This window comes from Mya arenaria, chromosome 12, assembly GCF_026914265.1.
Source record: "Mya arenaria isolate MELC-2E11 chromosome 12, ASM2691426v1".
Taxonomy (NCBI): Eukaryota; Metazoa; Mollusca; class Bivalvia; order Myida; family Myidae; genus Mya; species Mya arenaria.
The window spans coordinates 5534356-5558608 of record NC_069133.1 but is presented as its reverse complement, the minus strand read 5'-3'; the positions used below and the strand labels follow the sequence as shown (position 1 = coordinate 5558608).

The window sequence follows — 24253 nt, the reverse complement described above, 5'->3', positions numbered from 1 at the left end:
GAGGAAATGTCATCAAGTGTAGGAAGAGAACTATAATCACTTACACACACTCATTAGGTTTATTAAATAAATGGCTTTCTCTAGCTACGGCTGTCACAGAACAAGGCTATTCCTTATTCACCAATACATTAGAAGGGATTTTTTTATGTTTATATGTGACATGATTGACAACATCAATTAACCTTCTTTCTTTTCTCTTGTTGTTCATGGAAGCAAATGTTGGGAAATAAAGGGAAACTGTGTCAAACATGAACTTGGCTAATGGAAAGTGAGGAAGGTGTGCATCATTCTGAGGGGTACACTTTCAAAACAGTTGATAAAAGCGTTGAATATGACACTTTCAAAACGTCTTACAAAAACAATACCAATAAGATCGTTTTAAGTTTACGCGTTTTGTTTTGAATAAGCATTTTGGAAATATATTTTTCAGTAAAGACGACAACAGAGTGGATTTTTCCTTAATTTATTTCAGTTCAACCTCACAACAATGTTTAAACATGAATCAATGAAAGCACATGTGCACATTTGAATCTCTTAGTTTAGTTTATACTAATTTGTCTTAGAACGATTGTGAAACAAGCTATAACAACACTATATTAATCACTCTCGTTGGCACGATTTTATGCGAGAGTGTGTTCTTGTGTTGTGGGGGACACCTGAGTACCCGGAGGAAACCTATTGTCCGACTTGGTGACCACAAACCAAACTTACATGCGCCTAGGCTGGGAATCGAACCCAGATCGCTTAAGTGAGAAGCGAAGGCGCTTACTACTGCGGTAACCGGAATCTCTCATGGAGTCTGTGTCAACTTTGTGTTAAATTTGTGTTTGCTAGGTTTTCGAAATTAACATATTAGTAGTGGAATTGCATGTACGTAGAGTAAAGCAACGTTTGCGTTTACCTTAAATACTGAAGAGCATGTTGCATTGAAATGAATGCAATCGGTCGGAGCAAACTGTTTGATACTTTTCAAATTCAACGCAGTTATACGGAACAGGCCGCCTAACTTAAAGAAAGGTAATAACTCTTTTGTTCATTTACTCTTATAGCAAAATTGTAAGGAAGCGGATGCAACTTGGTTCTATGATGAATTCGAAAACGCCGAGACAACAACCATACATACAAAGGAAGGGTAACGTGCATGTAACCAATGTTTTTGAGACATAATGATTTCAAGAAAAAAGATAAACCATATTTGCATTAAAAGATCTTTTTATATGTATTTGAATGGGTCATTTCTAAGCCTGGTAAGTGCAACCTTACAATTTCCTAGTTAGAGTTTATGAAAAAACGACACACCATCGTTGTAGGCAGATCATGAATATCTGAGCGCGATTTGTAGCAATGACTTCATGCTATAATCAAGACACAGGTACATCTGTTAGAGGTGTTAGATATTGTTTTTAATATTATCGATGACACATTGCCCATTCATGACAAGGTCAAAATAATTAATTAGTAGTAGTTATGAAGAAAATGACTTTAATAGGAATTCAGCCATATTTTGTGGAAACCAATACTCAAAATGATTAAAATAAATCTTTGGATTTTGTTTGCATGTTGCTTAACAATTAAATGAATATGAATACCTAATAATGGATGCTATACAAATACATGTCACAATAACTCATTCTGACAAAAAGATGTGATAGGAATTGAGCTAATAATCAGAAAATTGTTTGGAACGCTATATCTAATTATTTCAGGCTTTGATGTTTCGCTTTCTGCAAGTTGATGTTTGTTCATAAGTCTAAGTAAAATGATCCTTTTGAACAAATTTGAAAAAAAAAAACAACAACATTTGTTGCCAAAAAATATAACAGACGTTTAGGTGAAAACTATTTCAAACCGTATTCGCATTCGAAGCAATCTTTAAAGCATAGACGTTATCCGGTCCATACGAATGCATGGACAATGTAAGTTATCTGTATCTTTTTCGATCGAAATCATAAGTATAATAAAAGTAAAAGACTTGTAACAACCAAACAGACATATAACAATAATTAATATCTTACATTTTTTTCACTTCAATATTTGCTTATATGCAATTAAATAAATTCTACAACAGTTCAGTTCAGTTCAACATATCATGCCTCCAACATCAATGACGCAACGCCATTGGTCCAGGACTGGTCATGCGGTGACCCTATTTTTTTCCATATTGGGTCGCCAAATTTATATAATTTATATCGTACCAAAATGGCGTCTATTTTCCGATTCCGATGAATATTCCGATGAATAATGAAACATTTAAACATGTTAACAGGTTGTCGACGTGATATATACATTACGGAGTTAATGGGATATACGAGACACAGGAAACCATATTCAGGTTCGAACTTCGCTCTCACTCAATATCGTTTCCTTTGCCCCTTATATCCCATATCGGTTTACCTAATAACCCCGTCATTTGTAATACAACCATCAAACTACGAAACGTTGTCTCACGAGTAGCATGGAATAGGCAATTATTTAGCAATTGTTGAAATTTGGTTATAGGTTTACTTAAAACCTCTGCAATTAATGCATTCTTTCTGACTTTTGGCATTTCCTGTATTTTTTATATTTCTCGGATTTATAACAACAAACATGTGTTTAGTGAATTACCGTAGTCATAACGAGCGCACAGTTAACAACAATTCGAGAGATCCATTGTGATAAGCCGCCAAACGCAACAGAGAAAAAAAAACAGGCAACAAACTTTAACAACAGCTCATTTAATTTTCTAAATGTTTTCGGAAGTAATTTTAAATGAGTGAACTTTATATATGTTGTATTCGCTACAGAAGTTATATTCAATCAACTGTTCATTAATATCCAATCAATAATAGTGAAAAAGTGGAATCCCCGCAATATCTGGAATCAACAGGGATATTGCAATGAAGATTAATTATATAACCATATTTTTAGATGTTGTTTTTCAAAATATGCGCTGCTTTCTCTTTGAAATAACAATCGATCCTCAAATGTATGAAAACTGTCAGCAGAAAATCTTTTATATAATTTTCTCCAAAAATATTACAATTTATTTATTTTCACGGTAAATTGATGATGAAGTCCAGGCTGGTAGGGTGGAATCTTAACTTCACCTGTGCCGATGAATGTGCGTGAATAGCTAAAGTCGTTGCATTTATTGACGTGTAGTCTTTGTCTTCGTTACATTGATTGTCTATTTTGTATCAATATTCGATAGGGAGAAATTTCTTCCACGGTATATATATCAACGTTACAAACGGTTAAAGAGCTTTAGGAAATTAACTTGAACAATTATCGATTGTATTGTTGTTTTGCTGTTTGGGATGTCATCATTTATAAAAGCCAGAAGGCTTTAAGTATTGTGAGGAACTTAATCACTTCCTTTTTTGTCGCCAAGTTTGTCTGTTTTAAGACCAACTTAACTAGCATCTGCCATTTACGAACTGTTATTGAGAAGTTTTATTCTATCAGTGTGCAAATACATGTATATATCAATTCCAGTTGTCCTTCTAATTTCCCACTGAATAACCCACTGTTTAAGGGACAATAAAGCCTCACGTAAGTTTCATTGACAACACAGACTATGTCCATGTATATCAATAGCCAGAATTTGTATAGAAGATGAACGATAGTTTAACAGGAGATGAAATTAAAGACACATCAAGACATGCTCCAACTGTCATTTTCGTCTTTAGTATAGTATCTCTATCTTATGTTTGTGACGTTCGCTTGTAATCTGTATGTAAATGTTCACCCTACGTCATGTAAATCAAATTATGTTTCTCTTCTACTCTATTTCCAGCGTTACATGGTTATTTGTCTGTATATTTGTCATCCCCTTATTCTTTCTTCATTGTGTATAATTCCCTTCTTCCATAAGTAATTTTTTTTTAAATCCTTGCATGGATTCACAAGCTGAATGTATTTGTATAAGGAATGAATTTTCGAGGTTGATGTCATTATCGGGGTATGAACGCAATTGGGCCGGTCAAATTTTTTGGGGTCCACGCGTTCTTTGACCAGCCCAATTGCGTTCATATCCCCGATTATGACATCAACCCCGATTCATTCCTTATTTATTCACCAATAGTTCATTATTTTATTCAAGAAATGTTAAAAAATATTTCATTTCATTTAAGAAAACCTTTCAGTATTCTTTTCTTAGCCATTCTATAAGTAGAACGACCCGACTGTAACCGGAAACATTTTTTCAAATGACGTCACAATAACGTGGGAAAAGATCAACGACTTGAAATCACTTTTAAACGTCATATTGAAACACTTATGGCAACAATACATTAAAAATATAATAAATTTACACTTTCTAAAATGTTGATTTTTATTTTACGGGATCTGCTGACACAATACAAACAATAACAAGATCAATAGTTTTCATGTATATCGTTATGCAATGCATTGCGATCCGAACATATCCCAAGATGTTGCGTTCGTAAGTTCCTAAGTATAAAATATACTATTTGTCTTTAAACGCATGCCTGTTATTTTATTACTATATCTCGTTTGAATTATAAAATTGAGACTTCAGGAACAGTTCCAGTCCTTAATGATTGAAAACTAAACCCTGTTTAGAGGTACACACATTAAACTAGAGACAAACGTATAAACATCGCATAAGCGATATGATGATTTTAAACTTGTTGAATATCGCCGTTCAGAGCACTCTCATACAAATATCGCGACTCAAGCGTGTGATGTTCGTCTAATACCATACGTCTTTGCGTGATTAGGCAGCTCAAACGACACTGCCGAGCATTCGTCATAAAATTATTTTACCATATTGTTCTGCAAAATTGTCTAAGTCATTTCTTGATTATTTGTCTTTATCTGTACGATACTTTGTGAATGTTCAATGCAAATAAAAGGCTTTCAGATGCAATGGTCATATACTATTCTTTAGCGGAGTTGCATCGATTATGGAAAGTTGAAACAAATGCCACTCTATATTTGAGATTTAGAATGCTACCTCAAACTGATATTTTGTTGAATACAGACTAAATTACATATTAACTTAAAGTTGATATGAAACCAGTAAAATATATGCAATCAGATAGCAAAATTTCATTAATATTTCAGAGATAAGATATGTTCTGCTGGACTAGAATGTTTCTTACTTCCGGCCTGGTGCAGCTAGGCTTCCTTGAAAAATAACGGTGCTTTGTATTTATCTAAGTGAATTTGAATAGGGGAGTCGTGATTTACTTTTGCAACATTTTATTTTCAATCGATTGATGTTTATTTAAATGTTAAGGTAATAAACAGCAATATACATTGAACGCTGGACTTTTTTGCCAATCTTGAGTTTGTCCTTTTACATGTAAATGTTTAGGGAAACTAGTTAGTGGTGTATAAACTTATGACACAGGTCTCTTTTAGGACAGAATAACAAACCTTTGTGCCCATATTAGAGAAATCCTCCAAAATTTCATATAGTGTTTGGCCTTAGGGCTTCCGTCGTTGGTTATTACTATAATTTCTCCATATTTAGGAAGAAAATTGCTCCTATTTATACATTGAAAATCGTTCATGTATGGAATGGTGATAGTATAGTTCTCTTTCATGTCGCCTTAGCCTTTAAATTGCAAATATACTCCAATTGGAAATCCAAATTAATAACATCATGAAAGCTACAACACAAACCGCGTAGACAAACATTGAAAAATATCTCAGTTTAGAGACACAATGTAAAAGCCTATAAGGCACTGAACGAGATGCACAAAACGTCCATCAACCGCAAACAAACAACCCGCATTACAATGTATTTATCTATATTTTATGTTACTACCGCCTTGAAACGGTCAGTTAAACGTGATCTCAATGGAACTCGTGTTTATTCGTCTATATGCAGGGAATCTCATCCTTGTACTAAAACACCACAATAATTACAAAATTAAAATTATAACCCTCAATGGAGCCATCATCATATCTCACTGCAAAGCATAACTTATGTGAAAAACTACAGTAACAAGCTCAGTAGTAAAAAGTTTAAACATAAACTTAGTTTAATGGCACTGGGTAAACGCCAAAGATATAGAACAAAAAAAGAAAAAATCACAAACAAGAAGCATGGAGCAACAGCGCAAAACTCCACAAACAGCACAGTGCATATATACTATATAATAAACTAGGTATGTTTATCAAGCATTGTTAGGTACCGCCTTGGAACGATCAGTAAAATGTAAATTTGCTTGGGGTTTAAACCAGTTTACGTGAACAAACCTCACGCTTAAAACTTCAAACATATTTGTGGTAGAAACAAATATTTAGGGTTATAATAAAATAAATGTTTCGGTTTTATCAATATCTCTATTTAGAATAAAATGTCAGCATAACACTGTTACAAATATAAATATTGGCGTTGTTTTTGAACGGACTACTTCAAACATGATAACGATTTGATTTAATGAATACTTAAAGAAACTACTTAAGCACTATAAATGTTTCGATATTAATAACCTAACGCTTATGGAAAAAGTGACAGGCGTTGTAATACGCAAAGCCGTTGACCTCATTCTTTAAATGTGCTTATAACCACAAAGGAACGAGTAAACTTGCCCAAGGGCATAATACATTCTCTAGGAATTACTCCTGATATATTTCTGAGAAATGATCAGACCAAATTTTGACATTAGTTGATTGCAATAATGCGGTTGATAGTTGAAATCTATAACTGTACAGGGAGATATTAACGTAAGTGAACAACAGAAGCAAGTTACTGTCAGAGACTTTCCTGAATGATAGAAAACATGTAAAAATATTTGACCAAATACTTCGCCTTGAACCTGATATATTATAAAGTCTGCTGAGAATTGTCTTTGATATAACCTTGTAAAATTCTTTTCCTTCTTAAATGATGCAGAAATGCTTGAAAATACGGAATACAGTTAGTACTTATTGAAATCAGCTTTCATTATTTATTTCGCGTGCTATCAGCCTTCACGTCATATGCTATTATTTGACTGTATCAAATACGATACATATCCTGATAATTTCGGCTTTCCACGATAGATTTGACTTTATAATTCTGAAATTGCCTCTATTTTCCTGTATTACAATTCTGTTCATACTATTTGGTTCATGTGTTTGGGCTCTTATTTCAAATGTTTTTCCAAGTATTGAGCAGTGAAAAGTTAAAATTGAACAATTACAGTGTAAATCGGGAAACTTCAATATGAAGTCCCAACAAGGCACTTAACTAACAGAACGTTTCTGAAAAAGGTTATATGAAGTTACAATGAATCTAAACTTACTTGTTTAAATGACAGTAATGGATTGTGTTTGGTGGTGTAGTTAAACATTTTTACTGGTTTATGATGTATCTTGTTAGTGTTTTTCGGCCCTGTCCTTGTGCCATTAGACTGGGTTATTGCGTAATGATTTAACTGCTGGACTTGTTCCTGCAGTTTCAATGTAATTTCGAAAGCGTAACGATGATTAAATCAGTCTCATTTAATATAAGGAGTGTGCTATAAACATGTTGGTTTAATGTCAGGTGAAAGTAATAGAAAATTGTTTCAAAAATATATGTTCTAAACATATTTTTACGTGCTGATGAATCCGTCAGTTTCCGCGAAAATTAATGGTTAAGTTTCGTGATATATTCATAATATTCTTGAAGATACACATGGGCTATTTTGAAATCAATCCGAAGCTAATGCTTTCATATTGGTTAATGTTTAAACGCCTCTCGTGGTGCTCGCTCAATGAATAAAACTGCGGTCTTTCACAAACAAAATCAATTACATATATCCTCTGTTTAATTTGAGAATTCATATATTTGTTTTCTTACCATAGTTATCTCGGCTTCTAGTACTTTTATGAGAACAAATTCTTGTTTATTTTTGCGGTTCTATTGTTCGTACTAATTTCATTCTGCCACGTATATCAATTTTAGTAAAAATGCTGTCCCGTTTTTAGAACTAAATAAATTATTCTTCATCTGTGCTTTTACAATTAACGTGAACTGCGGGATCTGACCGATAAAGTTAGATAATCAAAGAAAGTAATGATATTGTAATTAACAATTTATGCAATAATGAGCTTTTCATTACGAACCAATTATGCATGACTAATGAAATTAAAGCTCTTAGCAGAAACATATATCTTAAATGTTCTCGATAAATTAATGTTGAAATAATATGCCAATGTGATTGTCTTCAGAAGGAATCGGGAATTTATTTAGTTAAATGTGTATTTGGCGTTACGTGCAATCCGTCACAAAATTGTATATGTATATGCCTTCTTTGAAAGGAATATACTGGGATTAAAAACTAGAATTGAGTTTATTTTCTGTATTGTTTGCCACGTCTTTGTGACATTGGTAAATATCATATATCTGGTCTTTTGCTTGAATCTGAGAGAGAGAGAGAGAGAGAGAGAGAGAGAGAGAGAGAGAGAGAGAGAGAGAGAGGGAGAGGGAGATAAAGAGAAAGCGAGGAGAGAGAGAGAGAGAGAGAGAGAGAGGGAAGGGAGGAGAAAGCGAGGAGAGCAAGGGGGAGAGAGATAGAGAAAGATAGAGGGGGAGGGGGGAGAGGGGGGAGAGTGATGGAGTTGGAGAGAGAGAGGAAACGATAGAGAGAGATGGGGAGTGAGAGGGAGAAAAAGAAGGGGGATGAGAGAGATCGGAAGAGAGAGAGAGAGAGGGAGATAGCGAGAGAGGAAGAGATAAAGCAATGGAGGAAGTGACAGAGAGACAGAGAGTCATTGAAAAAGACACTTACGTCAAACTTAGTTCGTTTGGACGTCAGATACAGGAGAAGCCCAGAAATCAACCATTATAAATACCCTGTTTAAACGCACATTGCTTCAATCTTACAGTAATCATGGTAACAATTAACGCCAAGAGAGGAATATCAACAATAACGGGAGTTAATCAAAAGGCAGGACGAACATTATAAATAAGTAAATATTTAGCTTTGGAGTTAGAAAACATCTATGTATCCGTCTTTAATGAAAACTGTCAGCTATTATATACATTTATATATTATAAAGGTCTACTTAAACGTTTCGGTTACAATTGTCGCTGCAGGTCTCCTCGTACAATGTTAACTCTGTATTAGAAATTATCCTAACAAAATGCACTAAAATGATGAAAACCAGTAATTTCAATTTGTTTGAATTTGTTCATTACCAACTGTAATATAACTATAATGATCCTTGTAACATATACTAACCGATATAAATGTTAATTTAATTTAGTAGTGTGCATGTTCTTCTTTGTTTACACTTCAAGCATTTAAAGGCAAGAAACGGGTACTAATCATACGTTTAAGCATTTTCAGCTCATTTTACTTTAATTGTTTTTCCAAGCTCTCATCGTATATCTTACAAGATACGACACTCCCATAGATATTTCCATTATTTTCATTACTTTTAGTCGGCATACATGCATAGGCTGAACAATCACCACTATAAATAATTAGAAATTGATTTAACTTGGTAGTATACGAATCCAGAGATTAAACATTCGCACGATATTAACAGTCTTTTGAAATCCTGTTGGGGGATAAGTAGCTGGGGGCATCTCGTCTCATGAAATTATCATTTTTTAACCCTGGTAAATGGCAAGATTATGAGTTATAATGGCCACCGAAGGAGCAACACGCACTGTACAAACAGCAAAAATGTATGAATTAATGTAGGGGTCAAAGCCATTCTTTTCATTTACGAAAATAATAATACCTCAAACTGACAATATATATGTGGTGACATGCGGCGAAAACAGCGATATAATATTCTCCCGAAGTCGCCGCGGAAGGACACAATTCGTCAAAGTAAATTCGGATAAATGTTCAAATCGTTGCTCTACGATATCTTTGCAATATCATGCGCCAAAAATACGAACCTTGAACGGCTTTGAACGATTTTAGAGCAAAACATTTTTGATATTTGTTTTGATTGTTTTACGGAACTGCACGAGAAGTATGTTCAAGTTCTGTATGTATAGCAAAACAGATGAGTGGTTTTGATTTTATCCCGGTTCTTCTGAATTGATAAAAAAGAGAACTTCGAAATGATGCAGACACAGAAATCCCGCACAGTTTCATACATTTATTTGGCATTGTCAAAGACTTTTTGTTAGTGATTCCATTATTAAATTTTAGTATTTTATTCCGTTTATTATACGCCATGTATCATTCGTCTGTAGAAATGACCTGATGAGGGCCGGTATACATCGAATATATGCAGTAACTGACGATAATGTTAATGAAACTTGACAAAACACATAGGCGTCGCGAAATTTTTACTAGAAAGCTCTTTCAAACAGTGTATAATTCTTAAAAGAACCGACATGCGAGAAACGCAGATACTAGTTATCCTTCCTCCGAAATCTTGCGACATCAGTTAACTCCTATGGCTCTTGAGGTGAACAATATTCTCCCCGCATCTCTTAGACAATGACGCGACAGTGTGTCAGGGCTAAAGTCATCCTAGTTGTTGCATGTGTCTTGAACGATTATTTGTTTATATAGTTTAATAACTTAACTTTTATGTTTTTTCAATACATGCCTTTATTGTTAGTTTACTACAAGAACTACCACCGTTTTCACCCTATCACACATAACATAATATTATCGTTAGCAATAAATGTTTTGTTATATTAAATAAATAATGCTCTGCTTATGAAAGGACATCACATCATATCAGATCCTCAATTATGAACGACTTATCGCATGAATGTGCTAGGTGATGTGTGTGCCTTACTTGCCTGTAAACTGATCATTATCGGATGTGTTCTCTCTTTGAGTGTTTTCTAATCATGATGGCTCATTCATATACACAGTCGCCCATAGTTTAAATATGTTTAAACTACAATTTGAAACAAAGAGGATGGTGTTATCTTAGTACTAATCCTGCAGTAGCAGACATTTAACGTTAATGTTGATAAAAGTGTGCTGATGATTACTTGAACTAAATCGTTTACCCCATCAGTTATAACAACAACTTTAAAGGGACTCGCTCAAGTTTTTCTAACATGCACATTTTTCTTTGACGAAATACAGTGTGACAAATCATAAGCGTCTTACGACTAACATACTGACGGCTTGAACCCACGATTTTGAATAACGTTAATAACAAGAATCACCAAAAGGCTAAATGGATAAAGTATCCGTCAGGTTGCGTATGAGTCCTTGTGGAGTGAGGTTTTGTTTTCAGTTTTCAAACTTACCTAGAATGTACTTGCACGGGTTCGCGACCAACTAAATGAAACAAAAAGCTTTTTATTATACTTTCATTGATTTTCTGTTGCAATTTCTGTATAAAGGAGTAAAATAGCTATGCTATAAATGTTTTCATATGCATTATCGGGAAAAGTACTGCCAAAACATAAGCGAGTCTACTAAAATTTGCACGTTACATGTGTTTGTTGACGTATGATAATGTGAGTGTTGTAATGTGTGCCCCTGTGGCATTGTTCTTGGACCTCAAGTCAAAGGTCGACGTTAAATGTTTTAGATACCGAGCCTTTGCCTGTAAAGTTGATTATATTATCAATAGAGGCCATTCTTGTGCGTGAAAACTCGATTGTAGACGATGGCTATATTTCAAGCCCACCATTGTGCAATGCATAACCATGCACTCTAATTTAAAGAGATAGATACTATCGTTCAGTGTTAGAGTATTCTGCATGAGCTACACCTTTCTGCAAACCAAAAAATAGTTTCCATTCATCTGAACGCTTTTTGATCGAATTGTCTTGAGTTTAGACAACAAGAAAATCCACTACAATCATACAAGGATACGACTGGTGTCTATACCTTGTTTACACATTGAATATTCATGCTCCAACTGCGACCCTGAATTTACTTGTTCTTATGCAAAAACTCATGCTAGTCATTAAATTGAATTTAGTCGTGCATAAACACATTTAAGAAATTATAGTTATTACGTATCCATGTTTCCTTTCACGTACATCAAGTTCTCTAAAAATGTGGTTTAATAGTCATTGCACAATCGACTGTTTTAAGACGAAGTAATCTTCTAGATGCCGTAAAAGGTTTGTTTTTGATAACTTGATTTTTCTCTCCGTTTACATATTCATTCCAGTTGTTATTTTATTTCAAGAACATTGGTGCCCATTCTAGTGGACATAAAAGCTTTGCAAGTCCTCATTTAATTAAATTGCCGACTCAGATAAGTTCCATGTATGTTATTATCAACTACCTGACTTTAAGGAAAAAAAATGAATGAGTTTTTGATAGGAGATGAAATAAGACATATCAAGACATGCTCAAGAGGTCATTTTTTTCTTTGTAAAATATGTGTGACACTGACACTGGAGGCTAGGCTAAACGATGATACATTTCAATCAAGCAGGGAATTGATTGTGTGTTGGAAGGTCATTTCAGTGACAATAATAAGTACCTACTTCATTATGTATCTCTTATTTTATTCGTAGTTTTCTCTCTGCTTCGAAAGATTTAAGAGTAAGATTTTTGCATGTTCATTCAAAAACCTTGTTCTCCTAGGAATTGAGTATTCTTTAATTTAAATATTTGCCAAACAATTAGCTATGCAAGACAGATTTTGCAGGTGTAAAACCTAATTGAACTTGACTTTAGATTAATAGCGACATTTTAATACGTTTTGAATTCAAAAACAAGTTCCCAGTAGGGGCAGTCGGATTGTCTCCAATAACACTTGGTTTACAGTTGTTCTCTGAAGAAGAAAATAGGAGGTAATTTCAGCGCGTAAGCAACGACAAGGTATGCAAGTCAGTAGCACTTTTCATGAAATACGAAACAGGGCAAGAGTGTGAAAAAACGATGGCATATAAACGTTTTTTAAACTTAATAATACATTTTCTTTCCTAACGGGTAATGTATTAAAATCTCCGACAAAAGTGTGTCATAAAATAGTGTCAAAATCAGGTTCAGTTTAACTCTCAGTTTTCAGATCCGAATGTAGAAAGTCTGAATGCTATTGTTACTATTTAGGGATACCACAATATTATACTCACGCCCACTTTATTGGTACGGTCATTTATAAAGGTATGTATTCGTCCGTCCGTCCACTGACAACCACCGCACGTCCAATTATGACATTTCGGTATCGTCAAACACAGAAAACTGTTATAGATTATCTGTTGTGTTTACAACAAGAAATAACAACAGTTTTACGGTGTATTACTAGTACTTGAGAACAGTCATTGAGAACTAAACTACTGTGATAGCATGCAGCATGTAGTAGTACATAGGCGTGGCTTATCAGCAAGAGGTGTCGCTATTGGCTGAAGTTAAATACACAACATTATCAACATAACGTTCCATTCAATATATTGCTAAGAAACCATTAACGTTGTAAATAACAAACATAAAAGTTCTTCTAACGGTGCCTTGAATCTGAATCATATGTTCATGGAACAAGAAGAAGCAGGAGTGTTACGAATACCCTTGCACCATTAATGAAACAAATGTATACGTGTACTACTAATGAAGATACTGCTTAAAATCATTGCGGGTATGATATGAACACAATGTGCGTCATACTTTAAACACACTTATATTGTGACAAAGTAGGTCTTACCTATTTATATAACCAAATTTAACGAAAAATATCAAATAAAATAAACATAATAACACCACCTTTACCAATTATGCCACTTAAACCTCTAAACCGCCCGAACCACCTACACCGCTGAACTTTGTTTACCACTACTTCACATACACAACATGTATCAAAACGCTACCTTTAACACCACACGTATTAAATAACTAGCTTGTGCATGCGCTTGATATTCCAAAAAAACAAATATACCTTTACCAAACTATTTATGATGCACTTCTGTAGAACAACATGATTATAATTAACGAGCTTCGTAGTCACTAGACATCCCTGAAACGATATTCTGTACAAATCAATTAAATGTATTTCATTATTCCGGTGGGTGATTGATTACGGAAATGTAATTGCCGCGATTACATGCAACTCTCACTGAGTCTGCGCGACTGATGTACGTGTCTCGTGGTAGATTTAATTGAAATTAAGTTAATTGCTACGATTGATGAAATGTTCGCAGCGTAAAAATCGGAATGGCTCGTGTTCAACAAAATCAAAACAATCAGTCTAAGCTTTCATTTAATGCATTCTGAACACTGCCTTGTAAAACTACATTTACCGGACCGCATTGATTTTAAGTCAAACACATTACCAATGACTCTACCTTTGAATTGTTCACGTCAAAACCAGCAGACTACATGGAATGTTGCATGGCCACTGGTCAAGTGGTTCGCCAGTTGTTGTGCAGACAAACTTGCACACATAGCATATACGTTGATATTCACATTGATGTAAGGCATCAAAACAATAGGAGTTTACTAGCCAAAAACAAGCTAGTTGTAATGTTTGGCCTAAGGTCAAACCGATCTGGTTTCGTGTCGATAAAGTTATCATGTCACTGTAGAAAATAGTCCCCCCGCACTTTCCAAAGACTACTCCCAATAATGATAGAGGTAATCTGGTTGTCAAGGGCACACTGCTACTGAATGTTAATGGTCGTGAGTCAAGGCGTTAAAAAGTTAAACCAAAGAAAAACGTATCCAAACAAGTGTCAGTTTGACCTTGGCTCTACTACTGATATACGGTCATCTACCGATCAATGGCACAATACCACTGACGCTTAATATGACAATGTATCTTGTCTAAGCTGTAGTTGGCCTTCTAAACGGACTTCTTGGTTTGGCAAAATCATTGGCAGGTAAAGGATTAAGTATGACGATTCATTGAAACAATTTGTATTTGAGGGATACTTCTGGAAAGCCGCCCATTTCCAATTAATCTTGCATATATTATATTTAAATGTGACTGTGTCATCTGCAGTAATGGGGCTGTTGTATACTACACTATGCCATAACTTATAAACAAACTCAAATCAGCAACATCAACTGTGATGTAATAGTGACTTTTCCATTCCACTATGCAAACATGTGGGTAATATAATCAAAATACTTGTTTATGTATTTAACGGTTGTATTTAGGTTTGCAACTGATGTTCCCTACAATCAACTTAAGTTTGGTCTTTTCCTAACTATGCACCGATTTATGGCATCGCCAATATTTCCGCAAAAAGGTTCAGGTCCAACACATTAATTGCGTGTCTTCAAAAATATTATACTTAACTTTTTTAAGTTTTGGGACTTGTTGACAGTGACATAAATGACAGTAGGGCAATGCTTTACACTACAAAATACCAACAGACTTTATGCTCAACAATAAGTTGCACGAATAATGACAAAGAGAAGTGTTACCTTATTTTCCAAGGTTTTTGATTGTATTAACATGAATTAATACATTTACATAAAGGTCCTGACATATCAGATAAATGTACATATTTGGGAATTGGTGCGAATTATATGTGAAATTATGTACGTTACAGTTTACAATTTACATGCTGAATATTATTATATTGATGATTGCATTCGAATTTGAATAGTGGCGTTATCAAAATCAGAAGGCGATCATCTCAAAGTAGACTTCCCCTTTTTTATAGGAATGATACAATATTACTGATGTTTTTCAGGATTTGTGGGAGCTCATGGATATAAGGTTATCGTTATGAAAATTAACAATAACAAATATGCATTATCGTCTGCTAGATACTCAAAGGTGTTTAAAAAAACCGGTATCCATTTAACAGACAATAAATTAGTTTCTCTGGAAAATAACGATCTAATCAAAATAACGTCAACACAGGAAATGAACATCATTTGATAGGCAAACATGCCTAATAGTTTAGTGCGAAAGCCCAATGAGGTTTATTGCATGTTTAAAGGCCATTATTTTGTATATTCCGAATCCCTAATGTAAAGTCATAATCATGTGCGTGTTAATATATGTATATGTAAAAATAGATAAAAAAATGAACCCCACATTTCCAATGCAGTCAGGTTTAATGTTTTGCTGACGAGGACTTAAGCTTACGAAGACACATACACTTTAAAGAAAGTTTAGTAGATCTATATTTAGAAAACAATGAGGAATGTATACACATTTTCCTATTTACTGCAACGCATCTGGTAGGTATACACATTTAAGGAAGCCTTTGTTGTTCATGATTTATTTTCTAAAGAAAGTTGTTATGCTGTAACTCTTTATAGTGAATGCAACCAATTCCCGATATATTAACAGTATACAAGCTATGTATTGTTTCAATCACAAACGGAATGGGTGTAGTAACTACTAGTATTTGTACCATATTGCGTTTCGCTAACATTTTAAAATAACTGTTAACACTAGTGCCCCAGTGCCGCCCTATTTGAACGTATATCATCGTCACAAGAAAATTGTTAACATTTCAGATGGAAATATTGCTTTCGATTTCCAATTCAGTGAACTCGGTAACGAATATTTGTAATGCATACAAATATATAAAGAAAACACTGCAAAATGGTACAATCAAAACTATTTAAAGCACTCTCCTACAACATTTCACGAATAGAAAGAATAATGAGCTTTGTAGTAAATAATGATCTGGCCCCAAAATTACGACAAAACTTAAGACAAATCTCAATATCAGTAATACCAAAAAAGCGCATTATTTCATGGATTATGTGGATAAAATATTTTGTCAAAGTTGTATTTAAAGAATATTGCAGAGGAAAACGTGAACTTGAGTTTCAATTTTTTTATTTTTGTGTAATAACTTAAATACATTTTGTGTTCAAAGATAATATTTTTGATTCAGTTTTGAAATAAAATGCTTATCAGCTTTTTATAATTGAGCACAAGAGAATGCCCTTTAAAAATAGTTTGAGAAATGACTGAGTATTTCACTTGTTTTGGGCCAGGTGCTCAAATCAAATTTCTGTAGTCATTTTTTTATTACGTGCTCACTTTGCCGAGATTGCATTTGACATTCAATGATTTATGTTCTTGTTGCATATTATATTGATAGACACATCAATTAACGTGATGGAACTGACCTGAAAGTCTAAAAATCGCTTACTTTGATTGTTTGAAAAAGTAAATGATCATCTATTTTACACAACAATTGATTGTGTGTTAAAAGTCACAAAGCAATTTACATTATTTGGGTCGTAGGATCTTAATCTTCTTAAATTAATATTCAAAGGATAACACAAGCCCCGAACGAGTTCAATATGCTTTCAAGAGAACCTCGATGAATATCGCGGCCATATATATTCGCCGATGTCCCTGACGCTGGGTTTTATCCGAGTTGAGGCGAAAGCCCATATGCATGTTTCTAGGTGAATTTAACGTATCAACTCGCTCGCTAATTTATTTTTTTTGTTTCAGTGGGTTGCAGGATCACAGGCGGTGTCTAGGTTTATATTTATGAGAAAATAAGAAGCTAAGTAACTCTAACGTAGGTTCAAAATCACACAAGCTATGTTGCTCTGTGCGTCAGTGTTGAGACGGAGACGGTCTAGGCAATTTGTGATAACATGTTTATTTGATAAATGATTTCTAGATGAATGTGACATAAATGCCGAATTAAAAACTTGTATGTAATGGTTGAAATATTAAATATTTGGGTCACTTTTTTCTGAACTTTGTGTCCGTTTACTCTTGGAAAACTGATAATAGAAATATTATTATTCTGCTTTGTATAACGTTGCCAGTGATTTTCCTATTATAAATGAATGCTCTAAAAATAAGTCGCAATACACGAGGATAAAACTCTTGGGTGATACAGAGGTGCATATTTTCTGTGTGATTTATATTGCGGACATTCGATATTTATTCGGCTTTCTTGTCACGCAAGCTAACACTGTCTTATGTCTCAATTTCAGAGAGAATTCCAATGAGCAGTCAAGAAGTTTTCATTATTTTGATCATAACATTTCTTGTAAATTTTGATGAAGATTACTTTCTTTAAAAATCTGTGAAGCACATTCATGATGCCCCATTCAGTTAAGTTCAATCGATGTTAGAGCCATCAACCTCACACAAAGATTTAAACATGAGCTAGATTTATGACTGCTGGTTTTTCCATTAAAACTGGAGTTCTACAGTTAAAAGAACAGAGAGCAAAGCAACGTATATCTTTACTTCAAATATTTAAGTACAAGATACATGGACTTGAATGAAGTTAATTGAAGCAACATTTTTGACACTTTTAAAGTCGAACACACTCATACGAAACACTTAATCTTTACAGTTTATAACTTTTCTTTCTGAAAAAATAATAATAAATCCGCAATTATATGAATGCTATCGGCAGAAATATTTTTTTTCTGTAATTGTATTATTCAACTATCACGGTGAATTGGTGATGAACTTCAGGCTGGCAGGATGGTATCTAAACATAACCTGTGCCGCTGAATGTGAGTGAATAGCTAAACTCGTTGTATTTTAAGTCGTTTATTCTGTATTAATTACATTGATAATCGTAATCGTTCCATTACTCGAAAGGAACAATAATAGTATTCCAGGTATATATATATATATATATATATATATATATATATATATATATATATATATATATATATATATTGTTGTTTTGCTGTTTTGTGTTTCATGATATCAAAAGGGTTTAACCTAAAGAATGTGTGGAACTCCATAAATTCCTTTTTAATATCGCCAAGTTTGACTATTTTAAGACAAACTTAATTAGCATTTGCCATTGGTTATTGAGAAATTGGCATTTCTGTCAGTTTGCAAAATATCAATTGCAATTTTCTTTTTTATTTCCGGCTGATTGACCCCCTGTCTAAGGGACAATAAAGCTGTGCAAAGCCTCGCGTGAGTTGATTGACAACGCAGATTATTTCCATGTTCATCAATAACCGAGATATATAGAATACGAACGAAAGTTTAACAGGAGATGAACTACATCAAGACATGCTGAGTTGTCATTTTTATCTGAAATTTATTATATCCATCCTATCGTGGTGGTAATAGCTTTTAATATGTATGTTAATGTTTACTCTACGTCATGTAAATCAAATTATGTTTCCCTTCTACTCTTTGTCCAACTGTACATGGTTATTGGCCTGTATATTGTCATCGTCGTAAACGTTCTTAATTGTGTATAACCGTTTATACAATGATGACTACAGTTAAATGCCGAGTAGTACAACAGACAAACTTTTTAAATGCAAAACACAATTTCAATGTAGATGAACATGAGATGATGGTATCGATATATGTATCCTTCCGATTTGTTTCTTCTGTATTCAGTTGTTCAGAAGCTTATCTAATAATCATAACAACATCTTGTCTAAATTCGCTAAAATTGCTTGCACCATTTTCAACTTAAGAGTGGGTTAAGGTGGGTGAATTGTACCTGTATTGTTTTCCATGTATCTAGATTTAAAAACATTGAGTGAATTAACAACTTCAATGTTTTTGTTGCCGCTTAAGCCATTAAAGAATGGTTCTCAATTCTTCACTAAGTATAAAATGTACTGATAGTCTTTAAACGCATGCGGGTTATTTTATATGGTACTTTTTTAGAACAGTGTGACTCCATAATGCATTGAAACGAGCTACATACCTGTCTACCGAACATCATTGAACGTGCGTTTGTTTGGTCATTATGGAATATTCAAGTACTTGTACAAAGATAATACTGAACTCAGACTGATGTAGTAAGAGTGCATCTTTAAACGGGGTTAATGTTTAAACTTACGGCTACTGAGCTTGTTTTTGTAGTTTTTGTATATAAATATTAACCAACATCTATATTATTCTCAAATGTCAGCATGTCATTGCAACAAACATACGTATCTGCATTGTTTTTGAGCGGATTCCTACAAACATGGTGATTATTGTATAATTTGAATAATGAAAACTTAAAAAAGTAAGCACTATAAATGTCTTCAATTAATAACCTGATGCTTTTAGAATAACTGACAAGTCTCTCAATACTCAAATCCGTTGACCTCATTCTTTAAATGTGCTAATAAAGAGACAGGAACGAGTAACATTGCCCAACGGCATAATACATACCGTAAGAATTAATCCTCATACATTTTGAGAGGAATAATCAGAGTAGAAAATCTAATATGAAGAATTTATGGCATTAGTTGATTGCGATAACAAGTTTTTTAGAAGTTAAACTATATAAATTTACAGAACGGTACTAAAAAAGTTAACAACGCCAGCAAGTTACCGTCATAGCCTTTACCAAATTAAAGCAAATATGTAAAAAGAATTAACCAATTACTGGACTGAACCTGATATTTTTAAGAGTCTCCTGTGAAATGTGTTTGTATGTAACCACATATATATACATGTAATTACCATGTAATAACCATTATTGAAGTATCAAAGATGGGAACGAAATAGAGTTCATTCAATATATATATATCATATTTTGTGCTCTCAGAAACACGTCATAGGCAATATTGGATGTTTTTGTATATGAAGCATATCGTGATGATTTCGGCTTTCTACGATTAATTTGCCTTCAAATTCTGAAATCGCTCCTATTTTACCATATTATAACTATGTTCATGCCCGTTGTTTGATGTGTTATGGATTTTATTAGACATTGCATAACGGATATTTTTTTAGATAATTACTCCTTGCAAGGCACTTAACTAACAGGTAGTCTCTGACAAAGGTTATATATAATAACAACGAATATATCCACGGTTGTTTGAGTGACGGTAATGGATTATCTTATCTATTGTAGTAAACCGTTTTCACTGGTTAATCAAGCATGGCAATAAAACATATGCGTGCTTTCAAATATTGAAGGAAAATTTTATATGACTGACCAACATGTTTGAGACTCTAAATTAACAAACTTTAAGGCGTCCCTAACAACTAATAACTAGTTTCGTTCTGAAAACTAATGCTGGTTTTAATAATGTTGAAACATATACTTTTAAAAAGGTGACCAATAAATAACTTATAAATTTTCCTTCTCTTACATAAAGAGATATTAAAAGGTTATTTATTATAATTTTACTATTAACTATTTAAGCAGAACAAGTTCTTAAAGCTGCCACGGAAAAAAGATGTTTCCTATTTCTGTCTGTTAACACAAATATTAATGCCAGTTTATCTTTAATTTCCAGATGATTGACGCCCTGTCTCACGTACAATAGACCTTTGCAAAACATCGTGTGAGTTGATTGGCAACGCAGATTAGTTCCAAGTATATCAGTATCAACTACCAGATATGTAAAGAAGACGAATAACGTGTTGATGCGAGATAAAATAGACTTCATATCAAGACATTCTCAAGCGGCGGTCATTTTTGTCTTATGTGTTATAAATGTGATTCTTGGTTTTAATTATCATTTGAGTAACAACAAGGAGTATCAAATTAATATTTTATTGCATAGTTAATTCGTAGATATCTCTCTGTTTCAAGCTACTTCACAGTTTAAATTGTTATTGTACATGCTACACCAGAATGTTTTATCTCCTCAAAAAATGTCACGAATCTAAAAGTTTGAAAAATAGCAAAAACAAAATATTGAAAGAGGTTAACTTAATTGAAATTGGTTTGAAACTATAAGCACCATATTAATGGGAATTTAATACCTCAAACAAGATCCCAGTAGGATTCTGGCAGCTGGGTTTGTACTGCCTTGATATATTTAAGTGGACATTAAACTTTTCTTCTCTGTAGTGTTGTGTCAACCACTTTTGTATTTACCTTCAATTCATAACTAATCAAAGGGCATTGCCAATTCTCACTTTCCAATAATAAAGGGATATGATTAAATATTGCATTATAATATGATTTTGTTCGCGTTTCATTACACTAAATCTGTTGATGGAAATGGGTAAATGGGAATACATGGAAATTGTACGAAAAAATCAACAGTGTAATGCTTTACATCAACCGAGTATACATCTTAGCTATACTTATTTGCATGTCTGTCATCGTGGAAATGTTATTATTTTGGTAAGCTAAAGCATTAACTGCCTGCTATTTTAGTATGTGTTTGTTTTAACGCGCCGATGAAAACAATATACGCGTATTTTAATATGGCCAGTACTTTCATTCAGGAATTGAACAGCATTATATGTATCATCTGATATACTCAACCTTAATATAAGACAAAATACTCCCGTAAAATCCAATTTCATTCGAATTGTGTATGAATAATAAGCTTTACATATTGGATCCGTCACTGGTATTACCAATTGTTCAAGGCGTTATTGTGTTCAATATGCATTTTTCCTGCATACAATACAGGTTACTGTATAGGGCATGTAATTGGCCCCGCATAGCATGCTGCATAAACCATTAGACTGCCGTTTGAAAACACCAGTGAGCTAGGAAGTGCGTATTGTATAACAGTAGAGTAGCCGGTCGGCAGACTTTTATATTAAATGCTTGTTTCCTTAACCAGAATTCAATGAATTACATCTAGCTGATGAATCAGTCAGTGTGTATAACAAATAAACCATCCAGACAAATATAAAACAAACTTGAAATAAAGTCGTTAATAATTATTCAATCACTATTTTCATTTACTCGTAAAAGACTTTTTTTCTATAACGGCTCAATTGAGCCGCCAATGATGTCGAACTGACACCACCTGATATCCCCGCAAAGTTTCCACTGTAAGATATCTGATCGAGAATGATAACGTGTCCAACAACAGTCGCTATACGATCGGTTAACCATTTCATTTTTACCTCTGTTTGCAATTAAACTTGATGATTCCTGTCAGCTGACAGTGACCTGTTTTATTGTCTATGATAAAAAATGTATCAAACGTCGGAGTAAATGTGATTTGTTTGTTAGCGGAAATGAAATTGTGGGGAACGGAATTTGAAAACAGGCAATTTTACAATGCATTGGAACGCAAAGATACAATTTGATTTGATTAACGCTAGAACACCCAAGGGTCAGAGTTAATACGTACTGTATAGAAAATCACAGACAATTGTAATGTCTTGAGATGTTTAGCACCTCTCTAAAACCTGGAGTGCTTAATCTTAACACGAGATAATGAATGAAACAGATGTTTATATGATTTTGGCTCGACATCCAAGGGACCTGCGAAAATACATCGAGCCTCGGATAATTCGAGCCAATCAGGGGTTGCTTACGTTCAGCATAAAGGAACATGTATTTAACATTCACTTCGAGCCATCGATAAACTCGAGCCAAGTTAATTCGAGCCAACGGGTTCTGACTGTAATTTGATTGATAAACGAACTTAGAATGTAATAATTGTTCATTATACAAACCAAGTATTCAATGTTCAATGGTAATACATGTTTTTCGAAAAGGCCAACAATAAAATATGTTGTTTAGCATAAAAATTGATTAAAGTTAACTCACCTTCTAGTCAATCGTCAATATAAATGTTCATTTATTTGGAATAATTATTTTTAGAAGTAAGAAAGCAACAAACAACCAGAAAATACTTAGCGTTTTGCGTTAAACAAACATGATATAGGCGGCTAAAACGCATTTTTATAAACTTGAGTTCGAAAGGTAATTTTATAATTCGTTTAACGATTGAAGTAAAATAAAACAAACGTTTGACATCGAAAAAAGCTGACAAAAATGTTTAAATTATTTCTACTAATTATCTTTAACATAAAATATCGGATTTAAATTCATTGTTAAAAAAGTGTTAATGCTACTTCACTGTATTCGCTCCATTTCATAAAAGACTGCTGCGTCACTAAGCGACTAGCGCAAACGAATCACCAGAATTCAATTGATTTTGTACCTGAAATATAACAATTTAATGAGCATTTAGCTGTTTCCCTGGCAACAAATAATAATGCTTAATAATATCAAAACTTTAGCAGAACTATTTCTATGCACATTCATTGATGCATAAAACGGCCAGCAGGATAATCTCTTACTTTCACTCTAATGATATATGATGCTGCACACCCGATACCATGATTATATGCATATTGTTAGCTTTATACTTGTTTTACTTAATATTAGCATACATCTAAGTAATGATGTTAACTATGGATAACTTGTCAAAAAATACTTCAATGAACACAATGCCATAATATTTTAAATTAGTAAACGTTCTCCACTGAATTTAACAATCTGTGAACTTTCGTTCGGTATTTCTATTGTCAACATTGGACAATGTATCACTGGCATTCTTGGTAGTAATATTCCCAAATGACAGCAACAACATATTAAATATTGTTAATGTCTCAAGGTAAAGATAAACACAGTCTCGATTTCTCTACATTAGTGTGTCATGTTTGCTTTATAAGAAGTAACACTTTGATTATGAATTAAATTGTAACAACCAGTATCATGCATCAAATGTATGGATCCAATGCGTTACAATACGATTAAGACATAAAACGGATAAAAAATGTGTTTTATGTTGATAGA

At 33.6% G+C, this 24253-nt stretch overlaps 1 pseudogene; it reads left to right on the top strand.

Annotated features, from left to right (window-relative positions):
• The first annotated feature begins 8574 nt into the window (after positions 1 to 8574).
• LOC128211705 (uncharacterized) overlaps positions 8575 to 24253 on the top strand; it is a 106193-nt pseudogene continuing 90514 nt past the window's right edge.